The sequence below is a fragment of the Tachypleus tridentatus genome, chromosome 6 (genome assembly GCF_004210375.1).
Source record: "Tachypleus tridentatus isolate NWPU-2018 chromosome 6, ASM421037v1, whole genome shotgun sequence".
Taxonomy (NCBI): Eukaryota; Metazoa; Arthropoda; class Merostomata; order Xiphosura; family Limulidae; genus Tachypleus; species Tachypleus tridentatus.
In genome coordinates, this window is record NC_134830.1 from 22264677 (window position 1) to 22282069 (window position 17393).

The 17393-nt window shown below is 35.3% G+C and overlaps 1 pseudogene across 1 annotated transcript in view; it reads right to left on the reverse strand.

Annotated features, from left to right (window-relative positions):
- LOC143252084 (uncharacterized) overlaps positions 1-17393 on the reverse strand; it is a 439932-nt pseudogene that overhangs the window by 58228 nt on the left and 364311 nt on the right. The window contains exons 5-6 of the transcript XR_013028811.1: positions 14951-15060; positions 6677-6734 (exon numbers count right to left, since the gene is read on the reverse strand). The product of XR_013028811.1 is annotated as an uncharacterized LOC143252084 (transcript). The remainder of the gene's footprint in view (positions 1-6676; positions 6735-14950; positions 15061-17393) is intronic.

Here is a 17393-nt window from a genome sequence, read left to right on the forward strand (position 1 = left end):
CGAAGCACTTTAGTTAAATTCATTTAAAATTCATATTGATTGTGCTTAAAAGCTCGTAATTGTTATAAGTTTTTAGATTAAATAAATCGTATTCGAAACCTTTTGTTATGAAACGAAATTGACGGCCTTTGAGAATCAGAGGCGCTGTCAACATTAAAGAGTTGGGGGAACGACTCCCCATCTATGGCAACGCTCATTCTTTCATACATGAGTAATGTCGCCGAAATGTTGTGACCATATCTAAAGTCTTGGAGTTGCTGCGTTAAAGGGCAATGTATCATTTGAATAGAATTACTAACTCAGGAAAAAGTAGGATATGTCAAATCGCGAACGTAAGAAAATACTAGTATTGGAAAATTCTTAATAAACAGCAACTTCTGATCAAAACAAGCTACCTATAGATCAAATATTAACAGTCAGTGAGATAATGCACATATCTAATTCAGTACACGGTTTTCACTTATAAAGGTTGGGACCAACTGGGTAACCTCGATATTATCAATATTTTCGGCTGTAATCCTAAGAATATCTCACGAGAATTGGTCTGTTTAATTAAATCAATATACAAAGTCCAAAATAGTAAACAATATTTATAATAGAAGTGTAATAAACTAAATGTACCATTTATATGTAACATTGTAGAAAATACTTATAATAAGTTTGGTTGTTTGTTTTTAAATTTCACGCAAAGCTTCACAAGGGTTATCTGCGCTAGCTGTTCCTAATTTTGCAATGTAAGACTAGAGGGAAGGCAGCTAGTCATCACCACCCACTGCCACCTCTTGGGCTTTCTTTTACCAACGATTAGTGAGATTGATTGTCACATTATAACGCCCCCAAATACCTTACTAACACAACACATAAGCAATATTCTTTTCTTTTTTGTTTTCAACTGTATGATTACAAGTCACATGAAACTTTTTTACTTACGGGTTTTAAGCACGTGACGTTTGTCAGTCTGGGCACACGTACTGATTTCTTTTGCGTTTCAACATAAGATAATTTTGATTAGACAATATGGACATTAACTTTGCGTTAATGAATATAAAAAATACTTTAACAGAAGGAAACACAAGAGTGCAGTAAATAACAAACAATATTTACGTTAAATTTTTATTATTTCACGCTCATTATTTATACCGAACACAACTCTTCCCACCAGTTCCATTTTTTTCTGAGTCTTAGATTTTATGATGCACAGGGTTGAGTACTTCATTAAAGCTTCTAATTTAGGTTGTAAAGTGCTTAAACAAGTAAAATATATATATTGACTTTCTTTCTTCCTCGTAGCAGGCCCGGCATGGCCAAGCGTGTTAAGGCGCGCGACTCGTAATCCGAGGGTCGCGGCTTCGCATCCATGCTCGCCCTTTCAGCAGTGGGGGCGTTATAATCTATGGTCAATCCCACTATTCGTTGGTAAAAGAGTAGCCCAAGAATTGGCGGTGGGTGATGATGACTAGCTGCCTTCCCTCTGGTCTTACACTGCTCAATTAGGGGCGGCCAGGACAGATCGCCCTCGAGTAGCTTTGTGCGAAATTCAAAAACAAACAAACAATCTTCCTCGTAGCATAGCAATACAGAGAATTTTAAATATATTTCTATTCTTAATTTGGCCCATATTTAATAAGACACGTTAAGGTTCTGATATTACTCATCCAGTAACAATGGTTAAGTTCCTTAAAAAGTGGTAAACTGTACTGAATTCAAATGCTTGACAAACTGAAAACCCTTGAAGTACTACATCTTAAATAAAGCTAAGACCTGTTTCTCCCATCTACATGCAAAAAAGAACCACGTTAAGAAGTGTTAACCCTAATTTTTTACCCTAAAGATGAAATTATGGCTGATATCCACATTCAACACAGTTTTAATTATAAACCAAAACAATAAGAACAATTATGTCCATCGAAAATTACTAAGCTATAAACTTTTTCTTTTATTTCTTCCAATTAGAGCAAGGACATTAACAAACCTGTCCACGTACGCACATCAAGTTTACTGCAACTTTGGACGCCATTGCTGTTACGCGCCACCTGTTTTATAAAATATTCCTTTTGTTTTACGTTTCAAAAGTGCATTCACTTGCAGCTTTGCATGTAACATTCTTTGGTGAATAAAAATAGTCTCACTATTTTTGGAACTGACTGATGACATACATATACGACTGGCGTTTCTTGAACACCGGTACTGTTTCTATTCGAAAAAAAAAACAAGACCCCTAAGAATAAACGTGAATCTTAGTTAAAATGAAAAACAACAACACAAGCTATATTTGTAGTTTTTTGTTTTTTGGAATTTTGCGCAAAGCTACACGAGAGCTATCTGTGCTACCTGTCCCTAATTTAGCAGTGTAAGACTAGAGGGAAGGCAGCTAATCATTACCATCCACCGCCAATTCTTGGGCTACTCTTTTACCAACAAATAATGGGATTGACTGAAACATAGTAACACCCCCACGGCTGAAAGTGCGAGTATTTTGGTGTGACGGGCATTCGAACTCGCGACCCTCGGATTACGAGTCGAGTACCTTAACCACCTGGCCATGCCGCGCCTTATTTGTAGTTACAAGAGAAGCAACGCATCGTAATATTACATTACACGTAATATTACATCACAAGATTGATAGGTGTGGTTTTGATGAAGGCGTTTTATACTTTTGACCCAATGAACAATATATAGAGTTGAGTAAGTTGTGGAAAAGCAATTTTGAACATGCACGTAAGTCAAATAATTACCACAGCCGTAGTCTTGATGTAAGACCACGGTGAAATAACCTGTATCAGAACTGCATTCTGACAGTTTTTTCCGTTGCGTACAATATGTTATGCCACATCAAAAACTAATTTGTTTTAGTAAATCGTTTAACATTTAAATCTAAACACTGATTAAGGTAAGCTTGAGTCGAAACTCACAAGAAGTCCTTTTACCAAGTATGAGACAATTCATGCTCTACGTTTTAACACGGAGATGTCAAGTTTTTAATTTATATACCAATGATGCATATGAGCACTTCTGTGCAGTTAAGACATACACGAATTATGTTACTTTAAATTTTGACTGTTGTTAAGTATCAAATAACTACGTTTTTACCTGCTTATATTGTTTTTCTTAGCATAAGTGCCTTCTTAACTTACAAAAGGTTTAATTCTTACATGAACTAATGCCATTTACTTCCTTTGCACTTTAATTATACACATGAGTGTGTGTGTGTGTGTGTGTGTGTGTGTGTGTGTGTGTGTGTGTGACAGTCAGAAACTGTCACAGAAATGTGAATGACGTAGATTTTACGAACACTGTTACAAAGTGCTATAATAGTACAGTGATGCTCTAGTCGCATAGCTCAAATTGTTAACTTATCTATATGACATGTCTCCCTCTGGAACAGCGGTAATTCTACGGATTTACAACGCTAAAATTAGAGATTCGATTCCCCTCGATGGACTCAGCAGATAGCCCGATGTGGCTTTGCTATAAGCAAACACACACACCACACATTATATATACCAAATTATATCACATACTAATATAAATTACGTACACATTTTACTTTATGGCAACTTACTGAATTTTACTGTGCAACAGTCGAGCAAATTTTGAGTTCTGTTTAAGCCGATTTATTTAGGTTCGTGCTGGTAAAGGAAATGAGATAGGTTTATGTATTCCACAACGTCCATAAACGAGTTTGTTTTGTTTGCCTAACCTCTTCTGAAATTCGGCTATTCTTTGCAAACAAACGTTGTCATACATCTTTCAGTGTAATGTAATGATAAACGCACAATCAATTTATATTTGAACTTTCAGTGGTAAATTACACGTATATTTCAGTTGGATGCTCTTAGAGTAACTCAATTTTAACTGAATATATCACAAGTATTCCGGCATGGCCAAGCGTGCGACTCATAATCCGAGGGTTGCGGGTTCGAATCCCGATCGCACCAAACATGCTCGCCCTTTCAGCCGTGGGGGCGTTATAATTTGACGGTCAATCCCACTATTCGTTGGTAAAAGAGTAAGCCAAGAGTTGGCGGTGGGTAGTGATGACTAGCTGCCTTCCCTCTAGTATTACACTGCTAAATTAGGGACGGTTAGCGCAGATAGCCCTTCAGTAGCTTTGCGCGAAATTCAAAACAAACAAACAAATCCTTTCGACTAAAAAGAAGAATCTGTATGAATTCAAGCCAATCAAAGTGAAACAAATTACCGACACTCTCACTGACATATGGTTGAACGTTCATACATATACAATAAAGATACTTTTATTTGTAAATTATAGTAAACGGCCAAACATTAATCTGGTGATAACAATACCCTGGTATTCCGCCCAAAGCACCGACAACAAAGACTGTACAAAAAACCACTACTATATACACGTGTCTGGTTCGTTTACACTTATCAAACTTGTGTCGACTGGAATGTAAAAAGTAGAAGTTACATCTCGTGATTTTTTTTTAAATAAAATTTTACAAATAGAAAGAAGCCACACTAAACATTAACATGCTTTCTTATTATGCAAAGAGAAAAAAAAACACAAAATTCACGAAATACTGGTTTAAGTCCATTTCTTTGTTCACTGTAAATCACAAAACTGCGTAATGTGCTATCTGTGCTGTGCCCACAGGAACGATCTGTCGATACTGATGTGATAAACGCAAGTATACATAACTTAATGATATTATATTGTAACTGGTAATATTTCTCCATCTCCGTTTCTATTTGATGGCTCATCGGATTATTAAAAAAAATGGAATCCTCAATAGCCGCGGCACTTGAAATTATTTCAGGCAGGATTAGAGTAAATTAATCTGCGAGTATGAGGCCTTTTTTTTTTCTTTGTATTAGCTATACTGTTATGAGCTAGCAATACCAAGCGGTAAGTCACAGACTTCTAACGTTAAAATCAGGGGTTTAATTCCACTCGGTGGGCTCAGCAGATAGCCTGATGTAGCTTTATTATAAGAAACACACTTGATACCAAGCGTGAGACGCGCGTTTACCAGATTCGAGTTTATTACTCCAAAAGACCTCTACCAGCCGACCCTCTAAATGAAATCTGTTTAAGCAGAATTACAGTAAATTAATCTACGAAATTCTGGGCGTGGTCAAATGCATCAGTCGAATGGGCTTGATCTCCTGAGTCGAGAAAAACAAATAAACGAACTGTAATTAGATCTCAAATCGGTCAAGAGACGGAGCCACAATCTCGAAAAGAAATTTAAAAGCAGTTCTATTCGAAGATCACTCTCGACTTAAAATCCATGTTAAAAATGTAAGAAAAAAAACACATAAAACTTTACGTGTATGAAAACAGTCAACTTATATAACATACCGTCACCTTCAACTGACTTGGTCGAATTTGCTTTGTCAATTATGGCTATTTCACAATATATTCTACGGTTTTATTTATTACACACATACATTATAAATGTAATAATAATTCTCAATGTATATATCTTTTAATATTTTTTGTGATTGTTATAAGTTAAGATTTTTATTACTTTTTATACAGATCAAAATTACCGAATGTACTCTACGTTTTAACTTTTTGAAATAAGTGTCTAATTTGCACTTAAAACTTAAGATATTATAAGACTGCCACAATTCAATGCGCTGAACTGGAAATAATTAGAAAACAAGCAACTGAGTTATATAGAAAACCTCTCCATTTATTTAGTGTCTATATATATATAAAATCATAAATTTTCAAGCCATATCTACAAATAGATAGACACACTACAGATTGTTGAATCAATTATTACATAATAAATATGTCAGTACGTCAACAGAAACACGCTGTTATTATGTTGATTTAAAATGAGTGTTGTTAAAAAGATAGACATATTTCTCTTAGTCAAACGAAAGATGACTACGATGTGTTATAATAATGGAAGCTACTGTACGGAATATCACCAATCACAATCTTCACAGCTGGGAAGTAAACAAAACATTTGGAATTTCCACAAAAATGATACGTTTTCACATTTAATCAATAAAAATAACAATCAGAAAGGGTTAAGTTTCAAATATAAATCAATCATAAAAAAGCTCAGAAAAATGTTCATTTCTCTTTAGTGAAAGTCTCATGAGTGTTGCAATAGAAAAACCAGGCACATTCATTGATAAATAACTGTGCCAATAAATAAATATTTCAGTAAACTTTACTCTGTAATGTAATGAAATGGTGACAGCTTATTTTAAAATAAAGTTCGATAAAATCTTTCTCCCATGAACAGTCAACGTTACTGAATGTGAAATACGAATACATGTTGCAGAACTAAAAACTCTGCAAGGATATACATCACACAATTTATCCTCTCGAAACGGGTGATAATTAAAACTACAATGTGTGGTAATGATAAAGATATCTTGTAAAATATAAATAATGGAAACTGTAAAGAAAACGTGATCAAACATAATATAATAATTTTATACAAGGTACACAAAACTACCACCTTCTTTTAACCGAACAGCCATTAGATCACACAATGGTAAACCGTAATATCATTACCACTTCACATTTGTTACACCTGGCACACGATAGCCAGCTGTTTTAGCTTGTTATTGCACAAGTAGATCCAACTTTACGTATTACACATTTCCTGAAATTAGAGACTAAATGTAATCATCTGTACGACGTGTACGCTTGTATGAATTATGTACATGGAAAGTTTGAACTCACCAAGTCTACTGCCCGTTTTTCTCTTCACCCTCAAACATATAGTCCTCGAACGAATACACTGAAAGAAAACATAAACATCGCGTTAACCCTAAACACCATCATCGTAGTTCAACCAACTCATACACAACGTCTAGCTTTAACAGGAAATTCTATCATACAAAACAGAATATAAACCAACATTGGAATGTAACCTCACCACACGAAACTCGTTGCTCACGAATAATGTCATATTCACGTGCCGGAAACAGGAAAGACTCATGGTGCTCTTGGGGGTGTTTGGATATGATTTGATGCGTGAATAGCTTATGTGATGTGCGAGTAACAACAATAATACAGGAAATATAATCAGCTGTTTTTAACAAACCTAATTATTTTCTTTATGTTCTCACTCATCATTCAATTTCTCCCTCATTTAATATTAGTTAAAGATTTATTTCACAAACATATCAGAACAGCTTGAGCTGCTCAAAACCATTTTTTTTCACAACAGTAACACGTGTCATATAAATTATTTATTAACCTCATACGAATCCCAAAACAACTTTAATAAAGTAACATTAAAATACATTTCATTTCTATAAGATATTATACATAAACTTAAAGGCCTCTGTCAAAGTGGAGAAAAAATGATAATATGGATCGACATGCATTTTTCACTTCGCTTCAAAGTATATCGAAGTCATACAAACACGAGGCTTAATGTAACATCATAATTAGTTAAAAAAATCATACCAGTGTGAGGTCGTACTCACATTATAAATACATATGTTACTTCACATGTGTTTAAAGAATCTCGACACTTATTTATACGTGTCTTTACAGGCCCGGCATAGTCAGGTGGGTTAAGGCGTTCGACTCATAATGTGAGAGTTGCGGGGTCGAATCCCCCATCTCACCAAACATGCTCGCCCTTTCAGTCGTGGGGACGTTACAATGTGACAGTCAATCCCACTATTCGTTGGTAAAAGAGTAGCCCAAAAGTTGGCGGTGGGTGGTGATGACTAGCTGCTTTCCCTCTAGTCTTACACTGCTAAATTAGGGAAGGCTAGCGCAGATAGCCCTCGTGTAGTTTTGCGTGAAATTCAACAAACAAACAGTCTTTAGAAAAGTGCGACTAAATATAGAAATTACATATCCTATGACATATAAATATGTCTAGGAAGATATGGATGTGATAAACTGAGACAGTGTTTTATTCTGTAAGTATTTTTCACTCACTTGTCAGATATTTTGTTCCTGTGAGGCTATGGTTCATATTGTTTTGTTTGTTGATGTTAAAAACTCCCAATTTTTATTTCTACTTTCAAAACAGATAAAGTTTCCATATTTCGCATAGTGAACATACTTTGGACTACACCTATACTATATTATCTCTTTGTTATATTTTTACCATTATTGTTGATAACATATTAGCACGCATATATATATATATATTACTATGGTGTTTTAAAATAATATTAAAGTAATTATCAAAGAAAAACAGTGGAATGGATTAAGATTACATTTTTAGGTTATATGTTTTCAATGTTATAACTTATTTGTTAGCGAGAAAAAACTGCGGAATTGTGGAGATACGTGTATAATGTGGTGTTTAAGTTCGCGTTAGTCCGAGAAACATCTAGAACAAAGGTAGAATATGCAAATAACGTTCCACAAAGCATCATATTAATTGAGAGTTGAGATACAAGTTTCTTTTGTTTTTTATTAATTTCGCTCAAAGCTACACAAGGGCTATCTGCATTAGCCGTCCCTAATTTAGCAGTGTAGGACTAGAGAGAAGGCAACTCTTGGGTTACTCTTTTACCAACGAACAGTGCGATTGACCATCACGTTATAACGCCCCCACAGATGAAAGGGCGAGCATATTTGGTGCGACAGAGATTCGAACCCCTGACCCTCAGATTACGAGTCGAATGTCGTAACCCACATGGCCATGCCGTTGAGATACAAAAGTCAGTTGCAATGAAAGAGAGAATTGCACGACTTTGTACAAGTAAGTGAAGTGAGTGTAAATGAGACAAGATCTTTTGTTAGTGAAATACAATATAATTAAAAGTGGTGTGAACTTGCAGAAATATGTAAATAATGAGATAAACTGATTTAATCTCATTCTGAGAGTTGAATTACTTTATCTTGATAATTAAAAAAAAAACTGCCAAGAAAGAACGAAACTATAATTTGGTGTAAGTTATTTGACAAAACAGAACATTGAGTGCACTTGTGTTGATCTTAACTGTGAAGATGGCGACTACAAGGCCAATGATTAAAAGGGAACTGTTATTTGAGATGACGAAATTATCGAGACAAGAACTGGACAAAAGTGATAGAGAAATAAAATATGACCTAAAGGAAGACCAGGAAGAAAGAGGAATGAGCCAAAAAAATTGAAAAACCAGACAGAACATCAAAAACACACTAAACATTACTAAACATTATGAGAAGATCAGGTAGAAAAGAGATGGAAAATTATAAGAAAGAGACATATCATTCAAAGAGATAGAAAATTATAAGAAAGAGACATATCATTCAAAGAGATAGAAAATTATAAGAAAGACATATCATTCAAAGAGATAAAAAATTAGAAGAAAGAAACATATCATTCAAACAGATAGAAATTATAAAAAAGAAACATATCATTCAAAGAGATAGAAAATTAGAAGAAAGAGACATATCATTCAAAGAGATAAAAATTATAAGAAAGAAACATATCATTCAAAGAGATAGAAAATTGTAAGAAAGAGACATATCATTCAAAGAGATAGAAAATTATAAGAAAGACATATCATTCAAAGAGATAAAAATTAGAAGTGACATCATTCAAAGAGATAAAAAATTAGAAGAAAGAAACATATCATTCAAACAGATAGAAATTATAAAAAAGAAACATATCATTCAAAGAGATAGAAAATTAGAAGAAAGAGACATATCATTCAAAGAGATAAAAATTATAAGAAAGAAACATATCATTCAAAGAGATAGAAAATTGTAAGAAAGAGACATATCATTCAAAGAGATAGAAAATTAGAAGAAAGAGACATATCATTCAAAGAGATAGAAATTATAAAAAAGAGACATATCATTCAAAGAGATAGACATATCATTCAAAGAGATAGAAATTATAAAAAAGAGACATATCATTCAAAGAGATAGAAAATTGTAAGAAAGAGACATATCATTCAAAGAGATAGAAAATTGTAAGAAAGAGACATATCATTCAAAGAGATAGAAAATTATAAGAAAGACATATCATTCAAAGAGATAAAAAATTAGAAGTGACATCATTCAAAGAGATAAAAAATTATAAAAAGAGACATCATTCAAAGAGATAGAAAATTAGAAGAAAGAGACATCATTCAAATAAGAATTAAAAAGAAAAATGTATCTGATTGAAGACAAGTGGAACAAAAGTAAAAAAGACATACAGAGGGATTTTAACAACAAGACTGAAGTACAAAAGGTCATTAATTAAGTCACAAATGAAATACAATGACACATGGGTGAATTAAAGAAAGGTACCAATCATTGAGGTACAAAAACATCAGTGGCAGAAAAAAAACATCTAGAAAATGGATTATTAAATGTAAAGATCAGGTGAATCACTCATTATTTTGTATGAGGTAAAGTGTGCAAGCATGAAACGTCATTGACTGCAGGATATGGAATAGGCAAACTTAGCTCTTCTGCATCTATTACCATTACTGCTGTGCCATCAGTTGCAGAAAGATCTTTGTGGGCTAATTCAATCATTACGCTATCAAATTGAGTTCCAGAGTTTATTTGGCCAGTTCAGTATTGGCCAACTGGGAAACCAAAAGATTATGATGGCAGGGTATCAAGGGAAGCGTACTAAGCTCACTTTGAAATCATTTCCAGAATGAAAAGGTGGAAGAATGAACAATACACCATCCACCTTGCTGCCTAGTTAAAAGGAAGGACTGCTTTGATAACATTAAATAATCTTCAAGATGAGAGATGTAACAATTATCAATCATTGGTATCCACTTTATCCATCAAGTTCGGAATGCTGCAACACCAGAAAGAAGCGTTGAGAATGAAATTCTGGAACAAAGTGTAGAGGAAAGAATAGATCTTAGCTGGGCTTATAAAAGGTTTGTCCAGCTATCTTACCAGATTTTTTCTCATGGTGACAGATTTCTTTGTTTATGAACAAATTATAGAAATCATACCGACGAGGATATTAGGATAAGACTGAAGCAAAGTAGGTGTTCATCTTTAAATGGCAGATCTGAAGCTGTGGATGGAAGTGGAATTTGTCAAACTAAAGAAAACTCTATAATTGATAAGGGAACTGAATCCATCAGAGATGAAACAAACTACTAATGTGACCATCTAGAAGTTATGAAAATATTAAATCCTGTACTATTGAAACATTGATTCATCTTAAAGATGGCCTAGAAGAACTGAGAGAATTGAGGACACCTATGTCGCCGTTACTTTACTTAATATGCATCACCTGTGTCTATGTGACGACATGTGATTGTTATCCAATCCACCAGGTCTTAGAAACACGTCATCAAATGTTCTGCACAATCCACAAAGTTCATGTATTGAGATTTGATTGTTTGTACAATCTTCAACAAGACCATTCAGATTTCCTGAAAGTTGTACCTTTGTTCTTGGACGTGATACAATGGCTAAAACACTATATGGTCTTTGCTACTTCTACCTCTGTTACCGTATCGGTGATCGTACCGGCAAGATGCTAAATAAATAAATTCCATGGTTACAGACCACCACTGGTTGTACGCTTGCACTTGGAGAGATCATTGTTTGAACAAGTGCGGTTTGATTTCCAAAATGAACACTGTTTCATGCACCTGTTCTGTCACTGCAGCAAAGGTAGAAATATAATGGACTGCATTTGTAGTACACCACATGATTCTTTTCGTACATGAGGATAATTAACCACATTCTTTTCAATATTCACATGGAAATCCACTCTTTATGGGCCCATACTCGTAGGAGTTAAATAATTTTGTAGCAAAACTGCAGGTCGTCTGCTGCACAAGAAAAACTAGCTGATAATATTGGTAGTAAATCCATTCCTAAAACAGCAATACCTGAACCCAGATCAACATTGTGAAAGAAAAGTCTGAGACTATCATTAACACTCCTGTCCACTTAGTCGCAATTCATCATAACAGAGTTCATACTGACTGGCCAAAATGGCGGCTTTACGTTGATTGTCTGATGTAAGGTTCTTGTTGTGCCATCATCTACTTAAAACTCAATCTCACACCCATGTACCGTTATTAGTATATACTAAGTGATACTCATTTCTTAATCCTTCAAACCAGTCACCAATAGATTGGGTTTAAGGTCAAAACTGCATTTACCATGATTGATGGGTAAATCCTACTCAAATTCTAGCAGTTTAAACTGGTAGACACCACAGCAGTCATTTTTCATGGTAGACTCTCCTATGTCTGTTGCAATGCCCATCTGAAAATACATGCGTCATAGGTCCTGGTGACAGAAGATGGTGGATCTGATGTTTGACATTTCGGCACAAATTATAAAAACAATTAACCTCGAGAGCCGTTATTTACCCAGAAGGCTGTTTCAGAGATTAATTAATCTGCATCTTTTGCTGCTAGTGCTGATGGGTTCTCCTTCTTATGGTTTAATATGCCCATAAACTTCTTCAGAACCGAGGAGTTCGTTCAGAGGCCTCACACAAAACTTGTCAACGTGTATCATTTCACAGTCTTTGGGAGACATATATATTAATTTCTTCCAAAGCAATTGTGTGTATTTTCCACATAACTGATAAATTTTGCATGAGTCCTTTTTACACCTGCATAGCTCAGAGGCGGAGTGCATTTTAAGAAGGCTTTCTACTCCTCCTATAAGTTTAGATAGACATGCATCCCCTTGAAGGCAATGGCTACCTTCTTAATGGGATAACTCAGTAGATAGTAATACATGCACCATCGCCATGACATGACATGAAATAATACACATTACCATCTCATAACATCATGTGTTTGGTTCGCAAATATGGTCATGACATGACATGAAATAATACACATCACCATCTCATAACATCATGTGTTTGGTTCGCAAATACGGTCGATGATTTTTTATCTTTCCAAAGGTCAAACATCTTTCACGATGTGACTTGTTTGAGCTATGGTAATAGTGGGATGACTTAGAATATTGCGACAATGTGATATCACACTTTATAAGCACATCCTACCATGTCCTCTGCCACTGTACATCGGTACTGAGCATGGTAAGAGCGCCTCGCTGGTTTGGAAGACTATAGGTTATCTCCTTATCCAACTGGATTATAACTTCATGTCAAGCACCTGTTGCCACTCTCATAAGTCACAGGTGACTCAAACAGCACCAAAATGTTACTTTTTAGTTTATTTGTGATATTTAGGTATACTAATATCTGATAAGTAAGTTTAAAAGCATCCACACAACGTAAAGTAGGATATTATAGTACAAAGAGTAATCTCAAACATCAACAGAGAAGGAAACAAAGAAACACAAGTGAACAAATACACAAATTTTTATGTAAAGTAAAACAAAAAACAACATGCACTGTTGACAAAAGTGTTAAAATGCAGTACACCAAAACCTAACGGTACACACGTCACCTTAGGCCCGGCATGGCCTAGCGCGTAAGGCGTGCGACTCGTAATCCGAGGGTCGCGGGTTCGCGCCCGCGTCGCGCTAAGCATGCTCGCCCTCCCAGCCGTGGGGGTGTATAATGTGACGGTCAATCCCACTATTCGTTGGTAAAGAGTAGCCCAAGAGTTGGCGGTGGGTGGTGATGACTAGCTGCCTTCCCTCTAGTCTTACACTGCTAAATTAGGGACGGCTAGCACAGATAGCCCTCGAGTAGCTTTGTGCGAAATTTCCAAACAAACAAACAAACAAACACACGTCACCAGCTACTGTAGTACATTTCTACAACGTTTTGATATTTGGTTACAAAGAATGCTACACTACATGTAAAACACCTACATGAAAATTTATAAGAATTTGCCTAAATGTATCTGACTAAAGATATATCTAAACTACCTACCATTCCACTCATTACAGTCTCTTAAGTATCACATACTTACTACTTCAGCCATAAAAGTATCTTAATATATTTCACATTAAATATATAGATCTCGATGAAATTCTTCAGGAGGACGTCAACTAATAAACTGGGAAAACTTTTTGTTTTTTGTTTGTTTTGTAATTTCGCACAAAGCTACTCGAGGGCTATCTGTGCTAGCCGTCCCTAATTTAGCAGTGTAAGACTAGAGGGAAGGCAGCTAGTCATCACCACTCACCGCCAACTCTTGGGCTACTCTTTTACCAACGAATAGTGGGATTGACCGTCACATTATAACGCCCCCACGGCTGAAAGGGCGAGCGTGTTTGGCGCGACGCGGATGCGAACCCGCGACCCTCAGATTACGAGTCGCACGCCTTAACGCGCTTGGCCATGCCGGACCCTGGGAAAACACACAAGGCCACAAGAAACCCTCGGAGTTGGTGTTACCCTACCAAGAAACATCAACTTTGATGTTTAGAAGGATGTGGTTATTCTATTAAACATTGAAACAAAATCCGTTATCTGTATTGTGAAAGGAAGCCATCACAAGAAGAAACAAGGACAGTCAAAACAGCATGAGGTTGTATATATATGTGAAATTGTTTGCTGATATTCTTGGTCTGTTTCTCATGTAAAAGATGAACTAACGAATAATGTGAACATTAAGTGCTAAACTAGTAATTTTTGATAATCTCCCTGATATCCGTCAGCCAGGGTTCCAATCTGAGGGTCGTAGTTTCGAATCCCCGTCGCACCAAACATGCTTTCCTTTTACAGCCATGGGGCGTTACAATGTGACGGTCAATCCCACTATCTGTTGGTAAAAGAGTAGCTTAAGAATTGGCAGTAGGTGGTGATGACTAGCTGCCTTCCCTCTAGTCTTACACTGCTAAATTAAAGACGGCTAGCACAGATAGCCCTCGAGTAGCTATGCGCGAAATTCAAAACAAACCAAACCATCATGGTGATGGTAAAATGTGGTTTACAACGAAACATTGAGTAATCTGAAAGGCCGAGTAAAAACCGTTTCATAGCAACTACTGCAACTGTAAATAAACACAATCGAAATTTTATTTGTTTCGAAATATATTATTATATTTTATTTGTTAATATAACTTTATTTTATATTTTCAGCACTTATGTGTATAAGTTATGTGTATAAGTTCTGTGTGATTAGATAATTATATTTTTACCTGATGTATGTGAGAAATAACCTCTGTGTGAGTACAATTTTCTAGCGATTTTCCATTCACCTCCAAAATTTCATCCCCGACTTCTAAATCTGCTCGATCTGCTGGAGATCCTAAAAATACAAAAAAAAAAAAATACAACATCATTCACGTACAGTTTGTCTCATATAATGTTAGTACATTACTTTAAATACACTACTTCAAATGGAACAACATATCTCACAACATTGGACATACATGTTGTATATGCTAGCCATCCCTAATTTAACAGTGAGAGACTAGAGGAAAAACAGGTAGTGTACACCTCTCACCGCCATCACTTGGACTACTCTTTTCACAAACGAATAGTGGGATTAACCCACACGCTATAACTACCCACGGCTGAAAGGACGAACATATTCTACGATGGTGATTTGAACTCGCGACCTTTCAGAGCGAGAGTCGAGTATCTAAATCATCACACAAAGCAGGCCTTTAAAAGTTGTATAACTGAAGTATTATATGTCTATTTCCACTTACTATTTATCAAAGAGTGTGAAATTATCAATTTTCTAACTTGATTTAATAATTTATTAAACCTCACAAACAGATTTTATGCTAAAGTTATCAGTATCATCTTGATACAGAATTTTGTTTTCCTTTTTAAAGACATTTAGTTAAGGTGCACTGCCGCTGCACATATTGTATTTCTGTATACTTATGAGCAGTTATCGTACAAGTTCTCGTTTTTATCTAATCATGAACAACCAGCTTTCATCATTTTTAATGCATTACTTCACTTAGTCATTAAAAAATAAAGTTTATAAATTATATATATATATATATATATTCTCTTCAATTATCACAATTCCATTTGAATCCATTTTTTTTTCACAACAGTAACACGTGTCATATAAATTATTTATTAACCTCATACGAATCCCAAAACAACTTTAATAAAGTAACATTAAAATACATTTCATTTCTGTAAGATATTATACATAAACTTAAAGGCCTCTGTCAAAGTGGAGAAAAAATGATAATATGGATCGACATGCATTTCTCACTTCGCTTCAAAGTATATCGAAGTCATACAAACACGAGGCTTAATGTAACATCATAATTAGTTTAAAAAATCATACCAGTGTGAGGTCGTACTCACATTGTAAATACATATGTTACTTCACATGTGTTTAAAGAGTCTCGACACTTATTTATACGTGTCTTTACAGGCCCGGCATAGTCAGGTGGGTTAAGGCGTTCGACTCATAATGTGAGAGTTGCGGGGTCGAATCCCCCATCTCACCAAACATGCTCGCCTTTTCAGTCGTGGGGACGTTACAATGTGACGGTCAATCCCACTATTCGTTGGTAAAAGAGTAGCCCAAGAGTTGGCGGTGGGTGGTGATGACTACCTGCTTTCCCTTTAGTCTTACACTGCTAAATTAGGAACGGCTAGCGCAGATAGCCCTCGTGTCGCTTCGCGCGAAATTACAAACAAACCAAACCATATTAACAGATAACTTCCTTCAAATTGTATTTTCATTTTCACAAGCGGTATGTCTCCGGATTTACCACGCTAAAATCAGGGGTTCTATTCCTCTCGGTGGGCTAAGCAGATAGCCCGATGTGGCTTTGCTATAAGAAAACACACACATTTTCACAATATTTATAATAATTTAAAGAACATTGGTCTATGTTAAAGGTCAATGTTTACGAACAGCATTTTTCTTTTTCTAAAAATATTAAACATGTAAAGTTGAGTTAACTTTTTATTAATTATTACTATGCTTACGTTTTATGTAGTTTTTTTATCTCTACCATTTTACTTGAGTTGCCTTTGAGTGTCTTTCTAAAATACGAATTCACTTCCATTATGTAGTTATTATAACATTAACTTTTGCGGTGAGACAAAATTACGGACAGTGAGTGGCCTTGAGGTTTCTTATACATTAACAACAGTACATAACCGTATGTAGTTAAATTTGTCAGAATATATAAACACGTCGAATAGACGTTCAGTCAACACCCATAGAATTTATTTGATCATTTGTAAGTTCGCTATCGGGTACAAAATAAAACCATCAAATAAACATTTTGTTTGTTTTTAAATATAAAACTACGCAGTAGGCAGTCTGTGCTCTGTCAACAGCAGGTATCAAAGCCCAAGTTTTAGCATTATAAGCCGTCAAACTTATTGTTAAGTGACCAAGGGTCAAAGCGATAAATAAATAATGAAAATAAAAAGGGTTAAAGGTCACGCAAGTGCTAAATGTTGAGAGGTGGAGAGCTAGATATTTCACGAATTATTTGTACTGCTAGAAGTTTAAGTGCTCTTTGGTGAAATTAGATTTTTCAGTTTTTTTCTTCCTTAATTTCTTTGCGTCAGCGTCTCTCTTCAACACGATTATTTTGAGATGTTAAAATTTTTTTCGAGGTTTCAGCCGTGTAACTTTCAAAAGTCTCA